The sequence below is a fragment of the Azolla caroliniana genome, unplaced genomic scaffold (assembly GCF_043228905.1).
Source record: "Azolla caroliniana isolate FFs.n. ecotype wild unplaced genomic scaffold, voAzoCaro1.0.p SCAF_15, whole genome shotgun sequence".
Taxonomy (NCBI): domain Eukaryota; kingdom Viridiplantae; phylum Streptophyta; class Polypodiopsida; order Salviniales; family Salviniaceae; genus Azolla; species Azolla caroliniana.
The window spans coordinates 4,915,587-4,935,468 of NW_028230450.1; the positions used below are offsets into that span (position 1 = coordinate 4,915,587).

Below are 19,882 nucleotides of genomic sequence, written 5' to 3' on the forward strand. Positions count from 1 at the left end.
TAGAGACGGCCCGGTCGAGAATCCGGAGTCTTGAACAAGACTTGGACAGGGTCACAAGGGAAACACAAGTCCAAGCACCGGTGACTCCGGGCAATGTACAGAATAAAGTATCAAATCAACCTGTACATAGCAATCAGACCCCGGCAACGGAAACCGTTCCGGAGAGAAATGCGGCACAAGCCCAAGAGCTTGCGGATTTAAAGGATGAGCTAGCTGCCCAAGAAGCGCTGAGGAGCCGCGAAAGAGAATTGAAGACGGCAGCGGAGGCAGAACTCAAAAAGACTGCTGAGAATCTACGCCGGGCCGAGGAGAGCTTACGGAAAGGCCACCAAGCATACGACCGGCTCAAGGAGGAAAAGGAGAAAATGCTGCAAGAGAAGGACAAGCTCCGGAGGAACGCCGAAACAGAAGTAGAGCGCCTGAAAGAGGAACTCCGGCAGGTAAAGGACCGGGAGGACCGGAACCATCGCCAAATCAACGGCAAGCTCAAACAAAAAACGGAGGAATTTGAGCAATTGCACCGGGAGTATAAACGGTTGGAAACGGAGCACAAGGAACGGACGGATGAGCTCCGGCAAGCCGTTGATCGGACCGCAACCGCATTCGCCAAAGAACAAGCGGAAAACAGAAGACGGTTGGAAGAGGAGGAGAAGGTTCGGACAGAGCTCCTCAGGCAACAGCAGGCGGAAAAAGAAAGAGCGGCGGAGGTACTGCAGAGGCTGCAAACGACATATCAAGGGCAGCTGACGCGCTACAGGGAGCAGGCGGAGGATACGGCAAATCTCATCAAGCAGTTGAAGGAGGAGCGACAAGTGGTGGAAAGCAGAGCACAAATGGGAGCAAGTCGCATCCAAGATATAATGCGGGCCTGGTTGAACCAGACCAAGAGCTTGATTGACAACGGTTCCGTCAAATGGTGGACCAAGTGGGCCACGAACGCGGCGGAACTCCAATTGCTCCGGGCTGACGTAGAAAACCGGCGGAAGGAGGGAGATGATTGCTATATGCTGAATTCTGAAGACTTCACCGGCATAAGAGATGAGCTGGCCGAAGACTTTCAAGCCTTGGCGGAGGACCAACTAGAGCAAGTCCGGCAACTGGTAGCTCAGCTGGATGACGACAGGCTGGAGGCGCAGATCCAGTTTGAAAGCTACGAGAGGTCCCGGATCCGGGGAGAGAAAGAACAAGAACCAGTTACGGTTAACCTCAGTGATGAGGAACCGTTACTGGAAGGAGACCGTACCGGAAGCAGTCAAACGGAGATGCCGGAGCCAGAAAAACAAACGGAGCAGCAGCAGCAAGCAGAGCAGCCGGAGCAGCCTCAGTCCCAACCGCAACCACAGCAGTAGCAGCAAGCACAGCCGCAACAACCACAACCGGAAGAACAAGTGGAAATTCTTGAACAAAGTAATTTGGACAATTTGGGTGAACAATGAAGGGGCCGAGAAGGGTTCGACGTACAAGGTACTGTCCCACGGGCGTGCCATGTGTTACCGGCCGGCAAGGAGTCCAAAATACGGAGTGAAGGAATTAATTAGATATGGTTGTAAATGAGCATAGTGTGGACGGACGGACTGGAAACGGTATGCCGTTCCAGATCCGGACGGATCCCGAATAGGTGCGAGAAGCACCGTTTTGTACTACGGGCCGGAAACCTATTTAAAGGCCCGGACCCTATTGTAATGACAGCGGATAATTAATAGAGATTATGATGTTTATACTTCTGTCTTGATTTCCGTTCTGTAATCACTGTTATATCTTACGCGTGTAATTAACCAAAGCAATCTAATCGTGTAACCTACGTAAGTCGGTGTAATCGTTGAATCTTAATCCTATGCCGTAATCACCCTTTGGTGAAGTGTCTCCGTGACACCTTGTGTTAGGCCTTGTCCGGCTAAACGAATAACAATATCCCGTGGTAAGAATTTACCGTAGTATTCTATACACGTGGATAAGTGTGAGGGTTAAACGAGACTGTAAAGGAGGGGAGGATTACTTTTAATCCTCGGGATTGAGACAACCCATTAGGTCAAGTGTGAACTTGCCTGGGGGCCTTGGGTATCGCTATAAATAAGAGGCCTACCTAGCCTCATTTGATCATCTTTTGACTACATCGAGACTCTGCTCGTGTGGTGGGTCAACTCTTGTAGCGAGCGCGCCAGCACCAGGTACGACTCGACGCCACGGCGGTGGTATGGGACGCCGATCGAGGCTCGAGTCCGTCTCGATCCCTTCGCTCGGGGGTGGTCGGGTGGATCGGCACCCTTCTTTCTCTTTCTCCTTTCTATCTATCTTTTCATTATCCTTATCTTAAGCTTACGTTAGTGCTATGATCTATAATAATATTCAACCCCATTGTTCCCAAATCTAACCGGGAAAGGATGCTCTAAGACCTTATAGTTTTTGAGCCATTCAACTCTTGAGGTGAGGTGACATGTGGCACCTGTATCAAGAATCCACATTGAAGTGGGAGAGTTGTTAAATGAAGTGAGGGCCATGAAGGGAATGAAAAAGTCTTCATTATCCTCATCGGAATTTTGGTCACCATGACATATGTCATTATTTTGATCGTAGTCATCACGTGATGCATTGTAAGATTGGTCTTCTTTATATGTTCTTTTCCCATTGTTAGGATTCCTATATCAATCTTTTGTTTCATGTCCACTCCTTTGACAATATGTACAAAAGGATCTAAGGAACCTAGATTTATTATGATTCCTTGAATCATTAAATTTAGAAGTTCGTGAATAAATTTGGAGTTATTAGGTTGGTATGTTGATCTAGGTTTACTGTAAGGTTTTTTATTGTAATTTGGATGTTTGATATAAAGTGCGGTGTGAGATGAGGAGGGTTGATTTATTGCCCTACGAAGTATGTTTTCTTGTGAGATTGATGCCACTAATGTTGGGATACTAATGTTGGCTAATGTGGATTTTGTACTTATAAATGGTTTCCATGATGGGGGTAGAGCGGCTAACAAGAGGGCGGATTGAACGGAACTTGGCAAACTAAGTCCTGAAAGGATCACATCATCAAGTCAAAGTCTCCAATTTTTAACAAATGTATCAACATCATCATTTTCATTCATATTCATATTTATTAAAGTTTTTAAATTTGCAACTTGGGACGTAACGTCCGTATGGAGGTAATCAACCTCTAATCTATCCCATATTTGTTTGGAGGTAGTCAAGGTTCTCACACTTTGCTTAAGTGTGTCCTCCATATGAAGGAGAAGTTCTAAGCGAGCGTTTAAATCACGCCGCTTCCATGTTTGCATGTCAAGTGCATTTGTGGGGACATTAATGTCAGGGCACACGTCGGTTCCATCGACGATATTTAACAAGTCATGTTGTTCTAATATAATTTCCATGGTCATACGCCATGGTTGATAGTTTTTATCATTTAATTTTTCGATGTGATAAGTGCGAGATGATACTTGGGCAGCATTTGCCGCCACGTTCGTTATTAACATCGCGACACAATTCTTGGTGGGGTTGGACTCCTTCACCGCTCTGATACCATGTGGAAAATAAGGGAATATGTAATGGAAAGAGAGGGAGAGAGAAAGAGAAGAAGAAAACTTAATTGAATGATAGTTTCTGTCTCTCTTACAACCAACCGACCACACAGAGAGCAAATGTGGTGGTTATAGGTGCACCCTATTTTTGGGTTGCACCTTTTCATATCATAAGGTTACGTTTTTATTATTTAGTTTCCTATTTATTTATTCTACACTAATTAGTTTATTACAATAGTGGCGTTTCTTTTATCTTCAAGAAGATCTTACATTATGTAATGGAATGCTCGCATATGCTTGTTTTGATCAATTATGAACGCGTTCCTTGTTATCTATCATTGCAATGATTCATCAATTTATGTTTTTTATCTTTTCCTTTGTGTCATACACTTTTTCTCACAAAACCATTCTTGGACCTATGATAATGCCTCAATTAAACAATAGAAAAGTCGTGAGAGAAAACGAGAAACTCATTGGAATCAATCGATAAAAATTTCCATTGAGACTTGGCATTCCCTGGGAAAACATATATAGGTCCAAATAACAAGCTTTAACAGTCGAAATGTCACCATTGTTGTGATTGTTATCATCCAGACCATCCAAAGTCACAAGCTTCACAAATGCCTATATATTTACGGGACGCGGACACCCCCATGTGTTTGAACAAGTTCTTGGTTACTATAGTATAGAGAGTAGGGCTATACGGAAAAACTAATTCTTTTTACTAATGATCCTAGTTTGTAATTCCATGGCCACGAGAATTTGGTAAGAAGCTTGCGCAAAATATACGAGAATTTGATATCATAATATGCCCCGGCCCAAGGGACAAGTATGGGTCATGCATTATACAATGAGCTTGTTTGGTTGCTTACTTCCTATTCAATTCATCTCCTTGTTGTAATGCTTCCCTTTTTTTTCATGATTCTCTTGTTTTCTTGTGTGGTTGTTTATTTATTTTCATCTCCTAGGACTCATTCAACTCAAACCTCTCTAATATACATTCATTTGGTTTTTTGAGTGATTGGCTCTCTTGAGGGCCACATACAAAAAATAAAAAATAGTATTGTTATGTTTAAAAAGAGAATAATAAAATAATTAAACTAATAAAAAGTTATAAATATTAATATATATGGCCTCTCATCTAAGGGACACATGAAGAGGCATTGTGTCTTATCATAAAGATACAAACATCGTTGGGAACTACTTGTATCATTGTGCATTTCTATTGAATTGAATGAAATCAATACATTAAGTCTATACAAAACTATCATATATTCTACATTTATAGCCATGGCCCTTGCATCATCCTCAACATCCACTATAACCCTAAATTTTGGAAACAGAAAAGGAAGCATCAACAAACTTTTGAACACAAACCACTGTGTATGGAGCAGTAAAATGATAATTTTATTTCACCAAACAAAACTATGGACTGTAGTAAAGGAACCATAAACCAAACCAGATGTTTGTGACCCAACATTTGAAGCATGAGAAGAGAAAGATCTGGTAGCACAATTGGAGATTATGTCTCATCTATGGATCTACAAATGAATTCGAACCAAAAACAGATGGAAATCAAACTATGACATTAAATATACTTGTAACCTTAAAAAACGAAATATGATGATGAGATGAGAGAATTCATCAATACATGGAAGACCAAACTCGATGATTGTCTTATAGCACGAGTCAATATTAATAAAAAATTTCAGTCGTTGCTACTTCTTAGTGCCCTCCCGAACTCTTGGAGGATTTTTGTCATTACTAAAAATTCAAATCACATTTTAATTCTCAACGACTTAATAAAGTGCAATCTTAGGATTTGGTCAGAAGAAGAAAACAAATTTGATGTCAATCAATTGAAAGTCCATGACAAACTGAATTGGAAATTGAAAACTCTCCAATGTATGATTTAAGGATGGATGTGACATACAAATGACCCACACATGTAAAAATAGCTATAGTGGTAAGGTCATGAAAGCTTTATAACTTATATATATATGGATTCAACTTGTGTTACGTATAGTATCAACCTAAGAGATATTGGCATAGAAAACCACTTGCATTTACTATGCTAAACATTGACTTGCACCATGACTGACTTGAAGTTATGAGAGGTGAGAAGGCAAGTGGCACATATTCGTTGGGAAACTTTTATAGTTGGTTGGGGTATGAAAGACGAAGATAAGATGGATCAAGTGGTTTCGAGGCCAAAATGATATGCATTTTATCATTTTGCTGGCTTGTTCATTAGAAATGAGAAAGAAAGACATGATTTGACGTCATAAGAGGGAACTAAAAATTGCTCCTTGAGTTTGTGGTGAAAATGAAACCCAATTTGAATGGTAGTCTTTCGTTAATTTTTGGTATCCACTATGCTTATGGAATTTCACCATCAAAATTTAAACATTAAATGTTTTTGGGATGTTTGTTAAGGTCAAATGGTTTTGGACTTTATGAATATTACATTCCTTGTTATATCCATTGTTGCAATGATTCATCATTTTATGCATTTCCTTTTCCTATATGTCATACACTTTTCTCTCACAAAACCATTCTTTGATATGTGATAATTAGCCTTACACTTTTTTCTCTCAAAACCATGTTTCTTTGATATGTGATAATTAGCCTCAGTCAAGCAGAGAGTTTATGGGTATCGCCAATCTTAGCAGACTTAATTCAATTAATAACCTGCACAAACCTTTACTTCCTCTGAATCAGCCATCCCTCCATGGCCGTTACATCTCAGGCCTGAACCATCTCTTAAATTCCTATCCAAGAGAAAAAGCTTGATCGTTTTTGGACATGGAAACCTCAGGCTTTGTCACTTCTCTCGCCACATCTTTCCTTGTCTTCGTCGTTCTTCAAGTTCTCCATTTCATCTTCTCTCGGATCCGCGCAAACCAAGATATCTATTACCCTGCCAAGAAACACTGGAAGATCCCCCTTCCTTTCAATCATGGCATTTTCGGCTGGCTACGCGAAGCTTGGTTCGCTACTGAGGACGACATTATCAAGTTTGCAGGCCTGGATGCTACCATTTTACATGGCGTTTCTTGGATCTGGTATTTCATATCTACATAAATTTCCTGTTTTCGACTCGTTTAGCTGATTCGGTTCATATGAATTAATTAATCGCTGGACAAGTTTTTCCCTATGCTCAATCATCTTAGTCTGGAATGCGATTACTTAGATTGATTAGTTTGGAACTGCAGCGGATCCAAATAGACGGGCCTGCCTTTGCTTTAAAACTGGTGGGATGAAACTGGATCAATGGGATGAAACTGGTGGTTTTTCTCTTCTTCTTGACTGATTCTGCAGGACGGGAGCAAACGTCTGTGGGCTTATGTAAGTGGAGTTTACATGATCACCATAGCCACGCTGCATCGGCTCTGGAAAACCTACAAGCATGTACTGCATCTGAGAAGCGTGGATCAATGTAACCCTCAGAAAGTAAAACCAGAGCAATACGCAGTTCTGGTGAGGGACATCCCTTGCTCCTGTGCCTGGCTCTGGCACCATCTATGACCAGGTGGACAAGTACTTTAAAGCTCTGCATCCTCAAAGCTACAGAGCATGTGTCACAAAGACATCCAATATGTATACACTAAAGATCTCATACAACACAAATTTTTTACGTGGAAAACCCTCACACATTCATGGGACCTAGTCCAAAACTAATTCACTATCAATATAAATCTAATACACCAAAGTTCTACTCTAAACAAGTTAAGTGTACTATGAGAAATCGAGGAATATGATGTTTCCTCAAAAACTAAACACAACAAAAGGACACAAAAACCACCAAAACTCACAGAACGTGGCTGATGACAGAGGCGACGATGTTCGGATGTCTGAGTGTGCTGGTGTACTTTCGAGAATGCTTGAAGGAATCAGCCAAGAAAGCGAGTATGAGCTCTCTGAAATCTGTTTTTTCTTTGCTACGATAGAGAAATGCACGTTTCCCCCTTTATAACTCTCAAAACAAAAATGAGTTACATAGTGTAGATATGTAACGCCTTCTTGTGTGAGCCCCTTTCACACTATATTTAAAAAATTACAAGTTTTGGGCATCCAAGGACCATTTGCATAGAATGTGGACAGAAAAACTTAACAATCTTCCCCTTTGGCAAACTTAACAAAGGAGAAGTTTCCATTGAACCACTTAGTTTCTGTTCATTCGGCAACATGTCAACATGATTTTCCTTTGTGTGAATTTTCTTGAGTTGTAGAAGTTGATCTTCAATTGCCGAGCGTAGCCAATGATACCTTACATCAATATGTTTCGTACGAGAATGGTACATTGAGTTCTTGCTTAGATCCATTGCACTTTGGCTGTCACAAAATATCACATAAGTTAGGTGACTTAAACCCAAATCTGAAGCAAACATTTTCAACCATAGCATCTCTTTGGTAGCTTCAATGGCTGCAATATATTCCGCTTCTGTTGTAGACAAAGCAACACATTTTTGCAACTTAGATTGCCACGATACGGCTCCCCCTGTAAATGTAAATAAGTAAGCCGAAGTAGATTTTCTCCCATCGAGATCCCCTGCCATATCTGAATCTGAGAAACCTTCAAGAGTTTGTTTAGAATCTCCAAAACATAAACATAATTTTGATGTACCTCTTAAATATCGAAAGATCCATTTTACGACATCCCAATGAGACTTACTCGGATTGGAGAGATATCTAATTATAACACTAACAGCATGAGCAATATTTGGCCTTGTGCTAACCATAGCATACATCAATGAACCAATCGCTGAAGAGTAAGGAATTGAAGACATCACTTCTTTCTCTTGCTAGGTATGTGGACAATCTTTTCTAAATAATTAAAAATGGCTAGCAGGGGGGGTACTTACTGGTTTTGCATTATGCATATTAAACCTCTCTAATACTCATTCTAGTATGTATTTTTCTTGAAAAAGCCATAACCTTCCACATTCCCTATTGCGAGTACTTTTCATGCATAAAATATGTTTAGCACGGCCAAGATCTTTCATGTCGAAGGCCTTAGATACATCCACCTTTAACTTGTGGATATTGTCTACATCTTGGCCTACAATTAGCATATCATCGAGATACAATAAGAGAATTATAAAATTACCTTCAGAAAAATGCTTAACATACACACAATGATCTCCATTAGGCTTGGTGTAGTTTTGACTCGCCATAAATGCATCAAACCTTCTATACCATTGTTGTAGTGCTTGTTTTAGGCCATAAAGACTTTTCCTCAACTTGCATACCATATGCTCCTTTCCTTTCTCTTCGAAACCCTCCGGTTGTTCCATGCAGATCTCTTCTTTCAAATCTCCATGCAATAAAGTTGTCTTTACATCGAGTTGCTCAATCTCGAGATTTAAAGTGGCTGCCAAACCTAAAACAACTTGAATAGAACTCATTTTCACAATTGGTGAGAAAATTTCATCAAAATCAATACCTTTCTTTCGGCCAAAACCTTACAACTAAACGAGCCTTGTTTTACAAGGTTACCATCACCTTGTTTTAACTTAAACACCCATTTATTTTTTAAACCTTTTCTTCCCTTAGGAAGTTCTACTAAATCAAATGTATTATTTTTCTTTAATGAGTTCATTTCGTTGTGCATGGCTTTTATCCAATCATCCTTATCTTTATGGTTTAAAACGTCATAATAACTTTCAGGCTCCCCCTCGTAAGAGATTAAGACACAATCGAACTAGGATACCTTACAGATGGTTTTCGATCTCTTGTAGACCTTCTAGGTTGTTCATTGACCACCTCTTGGTAGAAAATGTGCTCCCCCCGCTCAAAACCTGTTTGTGGTAAAATATCATCATGATTAGCTTCAACCCAATTATTTATAATACTTGGTTCATCAACATCCTCGCGGTTTTCGTCTTGTTGGGCAACATCTCCATATGTGACATCTTCGGTCGTGGGAATCGGGTCCAAATCTATAAGCCCACCATCTACTTGAGTGTTGGATTTGTTGACCTTTTCAATATCTTCAATAGTTTGATCCTCAACAAATACCACATTACGACTTCGAATAAGCTTCCTTTCTATTGGGTCATAACATCTGTAACCAAACTCATATTGGCCATAAACAATAAAAATACATTCTTTAGATTTACCATCTAACTTAGACCGTTCATCTTTAGGTATATGTGTCAGAACCAAGGATAAAAGATAGAGTGATGGAAGAAGGATATTAGAGAACACGAGAAGAAAGGAACGAAATACTAAGAGAAGAATGGAGGTATAAGATAGAGAAAGAAAGAGAATGGATACAAGATATGTAATGAGAGCTAAAGACTGGTGTTGATTCGAATTGATTTGAGAATACATGTATGCCCTTATTTATAGGTTCCTATAGAATAGCTTAGAGATTTCTAGAATGTTCTAGAATGTTCTAGACCTAGAATGCTCTAGGACATTCTAGAACATTCTAGAATAATCTAGAGGTTTTACAATAATCAATGTAATACAAGAAGTAGCTTTTATTGTTTCATATAACAATAAGCTATCTTAATGGTTGAGGTTTTCACTTTTGCAAATGTTACAATAAGACTTAATGAACTTCATTCCTCCTTTAGTCATAGGTGCATTAGTCCACTGACTCTTGAAACTCTTGTATCTTGCTTGTTTGTAACGAGGTCGATAAGCTGCCATAACGATTGCTTGTGTTGATGTGTTTTCTTCTCTTGTCTTTCTCATCGAGTCTTCTTGTCTTATGTCTCCCATGAGATCTTCCACAGTAGCTTGTTTATTTAAATTTTGTGTAGTCACAAAAGATGACCAAGAAGAGGGTAAAGCGCCCAATAATAAACATCTTTGTAGTTTGTTAGAGATGTCCAAGCCAGATGTAATTGTATCATCCAATTTCTTTTCCCAAGTTATTAGAAAATTATCTACATCATCTTCTTCGTTCATTGTAGATGTGACATATGCACGTAGTGTTCGCACTTGTGCTACATCCGTCTTTGGTTCGTATTGTGTCTTTAATTTCTCCCAAATTTGATGTGAAGTTTGCAACTTTCTAACCACTTCTCCTTGAACATTTGATATATGTGCTAATAATTCCATCTTTGCTACAACATCTTTCTCTTCCCAAATAACTTGATCAGGTCTAGGGAGTTTAGGTTTTGTTGATAATCTTGACACTACATCCCAAAGTTTGTAGTGTTGAAATAATAATTTGAGTCGAGCACTCCAAATGCGATAATTTTGCTTTGATAACTTTTCTAATGAAAGTTTATGTGTGTTGAGAATGTTGGTAGGAGTTGAGGATTGTGCCATTTTTATGAAAGAGGGCTATTCGGCTTAGCGCTTGTCTTGATGACAAATCGATCAACACTCCTGGGATTCTCAAGTCTTATTTGATAGATGCAGAAATCTATAAATTTGATACCATATAGAATTCGACAACTATACAAATAGAGAATGATTGCTAGAGAGAGATCACACATACATAAATTTGTTCTACATTGATTGTGTTATAGTTACATTAGCCAAATGACTTGTTTGTAGAGCCGATGGACAAAAAGTTATGTTCCTTCAATGAAGAGTTTTCTCTAAAGTCTTATAATAAATAACTCTTTGTAATTACTTATTTTTAATAATATTAATAATATAATATTTAGATTAAATATTTCCACATTAAGAAGCTGATGGTCATGATGCATACTCTTCTGTAACCTAGAATAATCAGACTTCCATTGTATTGACATCAAACCATTCATGAATTTGCAGTCTATGCATAGCCTTTACGCCAATCAATTGACTACTTGTGCTGCTCCCGATCCTAGGGTAGTCATATAGGAAAACCTCGCCATACCGACAAACTGTAGTCTACCTTGTGGTTTTACACATGATCCTGTTCTACATGATCCCCATTGCCTTCATCTCGGCCCTTATCTCACTTGACAACTTGGAGAAGAAGCTACCGTTCCTAAAGCCTATAGTGGAGATACCATTTGTCAATACAACACTCCAGGCTTTTCTACCTTAGCTTGTTCTCCTTGCCTTCATTCTTGTGCTTCTTGATCTGCTCTTGAAGCTCTCAAAGTTTGAGGGAATTTCTTCAAAAGACTTACAGGACAGGGCAGCTGCTGAGAAATTCTTCTACTTCAATGTTTTGAACATCTTTTTGGGTGTGACCATAGCCGGGAGCTTGTTCACTTCCCTTACAGGCATCATCGATAATCCACAATTCATAATTTCACTGCCATGCAAATCTCTCCCTGGACAAGCCAATTTCTTCATCTCATTTGTGGCCCTCAGGTAATATCGCGCGCCATTGCTACAACACTAGGTCTATATCTACGCATTTTTCTATACAATCAGCATCTGGAAATCTCTTAATTGTGCTTGTTATGTTTATAAGAACTGGGATGGGCACACTTATACCCCGACTTTGGAGAACTTCTAGGATCTAAGATGTTGCAATTTCTCTTTATGGATTTGGACCATCAATATAATGCAGGACTAAAAAACAATGGGTGTATTAGGCATATATACTTTATAGCATGACCTAATGATTCTAATCTTCATTCATGATGCTTATTAATGCAGGTTCTTTGTGAGTTATGGCTTGGCATTCTCAAGGCTAGGGTCACTTCTCAAATTTCGTTTCAGAAAGAGGTTCCTATGCAAGATTGATGAAGAGATCGAAGAAGCATGGGCTCCTAACTCCTTCTCTTAGGATGACACTTGGATCAAATAGTACATTAGATTAAATAGAAAACAATAATATGATAATATAGGAGCAGAGAAATAAATGACACGAGTATTTACGTGGTTCGGCTAAATTAGCCTACGTCCACGGAAAGGAGAGTGATTCCACTATAAGAAAATGTAATAGAGAGTTTACAACAATTAGAGAAATTATTCTCTAATTAAACCCAACACCCAAGAGAATAACCTCACAATTCTCTCACAAGAATTCTCTAAAATGGTGTTTCCCAACTCTCTAATTCTCTCAAATCTCACAAGCATACAACTCTTGGTGGTCATCCTATTTTTTAAATGACTAAGGCTGCCTTTATATATATAGCCCTCACTTCATTAACTTTTGCATGATAATGATGTTTGCATGGGCCTTTATATATACTTTATGGAGATGAGAGACGTGGCTTTTCATAAACCACAAAAATTAATTCAAGTCATTTAACAAATCTCCACGTTGACTTGAATTTTATAGTAGTCTCACTCCACCTTTGCCAGATAACTCAATTATCAGCAACACCAATCAAATTCAAGCAATGCTTGAACTTGATTCTTGTAAGAGGCTTCGTCAACATATCTGCGGGATTTTCATAAGTTGAAATCTTTTTCACTAAGATATTACCCCGCGAAATAACATCACGAACAAAGTGATACTTGATATCAATGTGCTTAGTTCTTTCATGGAACATCTGATATTTAGTCAAATGAATGGCATTTTGACTATCACATAAAATGTCGATCTTGTCCGAACAAGAATTGAGCTCACCAAGTAAGCCTCTTAACCAGATCCCTTCTTTAATCACCTCTGTCACTGCAATGTACTCAGCCTCTGTCGTTGATAACGCAACCACGGGCTGCAACGAAGCTTTCTAGCTAACTGCACTTCCACCTAGAGTGAATACATACCCTGTCAGTGATCTTCTTTTATCAAGATCACCAACATAGTCAGAGTCAATATAGCCAACTAGAGAACTACTACTCTTGCCAAACTCCAGATAAGCGTTTGAAGTCCCACGCAAATATCTTAGAATCCATTTCACTGCATTCCAGTGTGATTTTCCAGGACAAGCCATGTATCTTCTGACCATACTCACAACATGTGAAATATCTGGACGTGTACAAACCATAGCATACATCATACTACCAACTGCACTGGAGTAGGGAACTCTTGCCATGTATCTGTTTTCATTATTTGGCTTTGGTGATAAAGAAGCTGCAAACGGAGTCGATACTGGTTTAGCATTTTTCATACCAAACCTCTCCAACACTTTCTCAATATAACTCTTCTGAGTTAAATACAACTTTCCACCAATACGATCTCTTTCGATTTTCATGCCAAGGATCCTTTTTGCTGCACCAACATCCTTTATCTCGAACACTCTATTCAACTGCTTCTTTATTTCTTCAATATCCGACATATTTTTAGCTGCAATCAACAAGTCATCAACATAAAGAAGCAGATAGATAAATGAACCATCATGAGTCTTCCTGAAATAGACACAATTGTCATAACTGTTTTTTGAGTATCTGCTGCCAACCATAAAGGAATCAAATCGCTTGTATCACTGTCTCGAAGACTGTTTTAAACCGTATAACGATTTCTTCAATAGGCAAACATGATCTTCTTTTCCTTCAACAACAAAACCTTCTGGTTGTTGCATGTAAATGTCTTCTTGAAGTTCACCATACAAAAATGCGGTTTTTACATCAAGTTGTTCTAACTCCAAATCATGCATAGCAAATAATGCAAGCAAGACACAAATAGAACTATGTTTCACAACAGGTGAGAATATATCATTAAAATCAACACCTAGTACCTAACTGTAGCCTTTATCTACTAACTGTGCCTTGTACCTTGCTTTCTCCACTCCAGGAATTCCTACCTTTATTTTGAAGATCCATTTACAACCAACAATCCTTTTTCTAGTTGGTGGCTTCACAAGTACCCAAGTTTTGTTTTTATAAAGAGACTCAATTTCTTCTTGCATAGAAAACAACCACTTGGTGGAATCAACAGAAGAAACGGCTTCAGAGTAAGAAGCTGGCTCGCCAATAGAATTTGTTTCTTCTCCAACTGATAAAGCATATGCAACCATATCAACATATCTCTGTAGTGGTCTAATTTCTCTTCTTGGTCTATCTCTTGAAATACTTCGTTCTTCCTCAGGAGGTGCTTCTTCTACGACATCAAGCTCCTCTTCTACAAATTCAGAAGTAGGTGTTCAGCCATCACTGGTGGACTTGGAACTTCAAGCCCCACCTACTTTGATGTACTTCTTGTCTTATATGTATCAGAAGAAAACACAGGTTCCTTTTGAGGATTTAGTAGAGCAAATTCATCAAAAGTAACATCTCTACTAATTACAAATTTAGGTGACTTAGGATCAGGACACCACAATCTATATCCTTTCACCCCAGAAGCACAACCAAGAAAAATACATTTTCTAGCTCGAGGCTCCAATTTTCCTTCACTAACATGCATATAAGTAGGACATCCAAATATTCTCAAATTTGAATAATTAGCAGGACCATACCTCTTCAGGAGTTTTAAACTCAATTGCCGTTGACGGTGAACAATTCACTAGGAAACATGCCGTGGAAACTGCTTTAGCCCAAAAATGTTTGGACAACCGAGCATTGGAAAGCATACAACAAGCCCTTTCCAAAAGAGTTATGTTCATGCGCTCAACTACGCCATTCAGCTGCGGTGTTTTAACTACTGTGCGATGTCTGGAAATTCCTTTAGCCTCACAAAACCTGTTAAAATCTCCTCCGCAGAATTCCAAACCATTATCAGTTCGAAGTCTTCTAATCTGCTTTCCCGTTTGCTTCTCGATCAGAATTTTCCACTTCTTAAAAGTATCAAACACATAACATTTGTGTTGAAGAAAATAGACCCAGACTTTTCTTGAAAAATCATCAATAAAAGTCAAAAGATATCGAGCTCCTCCTTTTGATGGAACTGGTGTTGGTCCCCACAAAATTAGAGTGAATATAATCCAAAGAACCTCTAGTCTTATGGATTTCAGTGCCAAAGCTGAGTCTCTTCTACTTTCCAAATACACAATGCTCACAAAAATCCATCTTTCCTGTACTTTGGCCACAAAGTAGTCCTCGTTTGCTCAATAAGGTTAAACCTTTTTCACTCATATGCCCGAGCCTCATGTGCCATAACTTCGTAACATCAGAATCTGACATAGACGATAAAGAAACTGCTACAGAAGCCGTCATTGTCGAGCCATGTAATACATACAGGCTTCCTACTTTTCTAGCCTTCATCACAACCAACGCACCTTTGCTAACTTTTAATACTCCATCTTCAGCTGAGAACTTGCAGCCGTTGGCATCGAGGGTGCCCAATGAGATGAGATTCTTCTTCAGATCAGGAACATGCCTCACATCAGTCAATGTTCTAACAATCCCATCTGGAGCATTATTCCCCATCAAAACTACTCCTCCATCAATAGACTCGTATGATGAAAACCAGTCTTGATTGGGACACATATGATTAGAACAACCATTATCCATAATCCACTCATTATTCAACTTGATTGACTTTTTTGTCACAAAGAGCACATCAACATCACCTCCTACTTCAGCAACAATAACTTTACCTGCATCCTCATTTCTATCTCGTGGAGTATTCTTTTTTCTCTGCAACTTATCACAATTCTTGCGAACATGACCTGGTTCCTTACAATGCCAACACACAACAGATCTACTTCTAGATTTAGATCTAGATTTAGGCCTATCTCTATTGTTCCCTTTTTGTTTAGATCTACCCCTTACATATAAACCCTGTGCCTAACTATCACTAGTTTGTCCAGTGATATCATGATCAATCTTTTCTTTAGTTTCCAAAGAAAATTTAACATGTTTTAGAGAAATAGTATTTTCCCATACAACATAGTTTCTCTAAAATGTCTATATGAATGGGGTAATGAACACAACAACAATGCCTTATCTTCATCATCAATAGTAACATCGAGATTTTGCAAATCCATGATAATAGATTCAAACTCATCAATATGAAAACTGAGAGATGTACCTTCATTCATCGGTGGTGAATACAAGCATTGTTTCTTATAAAGCTTGTTCGTTAGAGCCCTTTTCAGATAGAGAGACTCCAATTTTTCCCATAGTGCCTTCGCTATCTTCTCAGAGATTACCTCTCAGAAAACTTCATTTTCCAAAGACAAATGAATCGCTGAGCGGGCCTTCTCGTCTATATCCTCCCACCTGGAGTCCGTCATACCGTCGGGCCTTACATCTAAAGCCTTCTAAACATGTTCTGCTCAAGGATCGCGCGCATCCTTACTTGCCAAAGAGAGAAGTTGATTTTTCAATCGAACTTCTTGACATCAAATTTTTTTGTCGACATCTTGACTTAACAAGAAAATACCAAAACTAATGTACTAACAACCAGGGCTCTAATACCAATGTGTTAGGATGACACTTGGATCAAATAGTACATTAGATTAAATAGAAAACAATAATATGATAATATAGGTGCAGAGATATAAATGACATGAGTATTTATGTGGTTCGGCTAAATTAGCCTACGTCCACGGAAAGGAGAGTGATTCCACTATAAGAAAATGTAACAGAGAGTTTACAACAATTAGAGAAATTATTCTCTAATTAAACCCAACACCCAAGAGAATAACCTCACAATTCTCTCACAAGAATTCTCTAAAATGGTGTTTCCCAACTCTCTAATTCTCTCAAATCTCACAAGCATACAACTCTTGGTGGTCATCCTATTTTTTAAATGACTAAGGCTGCCTTTATATATATAGTCCTCACTTCACTAACTTTTGCATGATAATGATGCTTGCATGGGCCTTTATATATACTTTATGGAGATGAGAGACGTGGCTTTTCATAAACCACAAAAATTAATTCAAGTCATTTAACACATTCAAATATGCAATTCGTGTGCCAGGGGATATGCTTGTCTTGACAATCACATTATCCTACGCAGTCATAGCACCGCTGATTTTGGTATTTGCCATCGTCTACTTTGGTTTAGATTGGCTATTCATGCGGAATTTGGTAAGGCCATTGCCGAGTTTGTGAATACAAGTAATTCATAAGATTAATGTCACAAAGACGTATGTTATATACTGGGTTATGTGCTAATTGCATACGTCTGAAAATTTGGTGTTTATTACACATGTATCTATGGGGTTAATGTACGTATACACGATACTTGTACTTTAAAATCCTTGTTTGGTGTATAGATTAATTTACACACTAACCAGAGATGTATTATACAAGTATGTGTAGATTAATCTATGTTAAAAGGATGGTATACATTATAATATGCAAATACTTGTGTTTGAGCTAAATTAAGTACCCATATATAGAGATTATATAAGACAATAATATGTTCCTTTACCATAGGAAGTGAAGATCATCCCTGAATTCAACCTAATTATATGAGCTATTTCAAAGAATGATTGGGGTTAGGATGCTTTATTCCTTAATTGTTCATGATTGAGCTCCCCAATATGAAAAGAAGTTACGCAAAGGATTTAATATAAAGAATTAAATTTGTTCATAATTCAATGAAAGGGTTGCTATACTTCTTTTGGAGCAAGGAAGTCATAACAAGGATTTATTGATATATGAAAACCATCCATAATGTTTAATCATGTTAAGTTGTCCTTCTTTTGTGATTTTGTAGGCAGTCAATGTGATCGTGGCAAAGTATGAGAGCGGAAGGAGGATGTGGACTCACATTCATTCCCGGATAGTGGGTTCTCTCTTCTTATCCCAACTCACAATGCTGGGCTACTTTGGAGTGAAGAAGTTCGTGTATGTACCTTTGGTTGCAACTATCGTGTTCGCATACATATGTCAGAAGTTCTTTTACCCATCTTTTGATGTGACTCCCCTCTATGGTACTTGTGAGGAACCACGCAAGCGTCCTAGTCTCAAGGAAGTCAAAAAATCCTATATCCCTTTGTTTCTCTTTGATCGTAATGTATTTGAAAATGAGGAGATAGGCAGGCATTTTCAAAGGACCTGGGTAGAAGATCAATTTTAGTTCTAGAAACTCATGGTTTAGTATAGAATACTGAAAATTTCCAGCATCCTCTAGGTCATGTATTATACAATACACTTGTGTGGTTGATTACTTTCTATTCAATTCATCTCCTTCTTGTAATGCTTCACTTTTATTTCACCATTCTCTTGTTGTTTTCTATGGTTGTTTATTCAGTTTTATTTCCTTGGACTCAAACTTGTCCAATATCCACTCATTTGGTTTCTTGGGTGATTGGCTCTCTAGAGGTCCACATACAAAAAATAAAAATTAGTATTGTTATGTTGAAATAAAGAATTATAAAATAATCAAACAATAAAAAAAATATAATCATAAATATCAATTTATATGGTTTATTATCTAAGAGACACATGAAGAGGCATTGTGTCTTATTGGAAAGTTACTTGAACATTGTTGGGAACTACTTGTTGAGACACATGAAGAGGCATTGTGTCTTATTGGAAAGTTACTTGAACATTGTTGGGAACTACTTGTTGTATCATTGTATGTTTCAATTGAATGGAATGGAATCAATACATTAAGTGTATACAAAATTATCATATATTCTACATTTGGAGCCATGGCCCAGGCATCGTCCTCAATATCCAGAACAACCCTAACTTTTAGAAACAGAAAAGAAAACATCAACAAACTTTTGAACACAAACTAATGCGTATGGAGAAGTAAGTTGATAATTTTATTTCAACAAACAAAACTATGAAGTGTAGTAAAAGGAGTAGAAGCCAAACCAAATGTTTGCGACCTAACATTTGAAGCATGGGAAGAGAAAGACCTTGCAACACAACTAGGATTTTGTCTCACCTCTAAATCTATGAATGAATTCGAACCAAAAGTAGATGGAAATCAGGTTATGATATCATATGTATACTTGTAAACCTAAAAATGAAATATGATGATGAAATAATAGATTCATCAATACATGGAAGAGGAAACCTGATGATTGTTGTATAGCTCGATATATGTGCATGTTTATCATGTTATCATGTCCATGTTATCATGCCACTAACCCCGACTTCAAACGATGAGTATTATGAGTCATCATTGATTGCGGATCTTGTTTGTCTAGGCATTGTTGATGAAATTCTTCAACAATTGTGAGAGCATTTGCAACATTCTGCACCAATTCCCAAGTGTAGTCACTTGAACTATAGCCTAGCCAAATCACCAAATAATATAATTTGTTGTGAACAATATTGGAATCAAGAATGGAAGCAATGTCGTAGTCCACCTTTAAGTTGAACAATAGGTGGAGCTTGTATAATATGATTTGGAATGTAACTTATATGGCATGCTTCTAAGAAAGAACAATGCAATACTAGATGTGACCGTCATTATGAGGGTAGATCAAGGCAAAAGGTTATGTTATTGATTTTTCCATTAATGACAAAAGGGCCTAACCAATTATAATCCAATTTGGCAAAGGGTCTAGCCTTTATAGGACATCATCACAACTATACTTGATCTCCAACTTGAAAAGTTGATGCAAGCCAATGCCGATCTACATTAGCTTTCTCTATTACTTGAAAAGTTATGGCTGAATTTGCTTACTTGATCTAAATGATCCTGAGCACTAGGATTTG

The 19,882-nt window shown here is 38.2% G+C and overlaps 1 pseudogene across 1 annotated transcript; it reads left to right on the plus strand.

Moving 5' to 3' along the window:
* Nucleotides 1–11,245: 11,245 nt before the first annotated feature.
* On the plus strand, nucleotides 11,246–18,284 carry LOC147854441 (CSC1-like protein ERD4; annotated as a pseudogene). Its single transcript, XR_015531046.1, has 4 exons — nucleotides 11,246–11,788; nucleotides 12,080–12,198; nucleotides 17,151–17,287; nucleotides 17,922–18,284. The product of XR_015531046.1 is annotated as a CSC1-like protein ERD4 (transcript).
* Nucleotides 18,285–19,882: the final 1,598 nt, after the last annotated feature.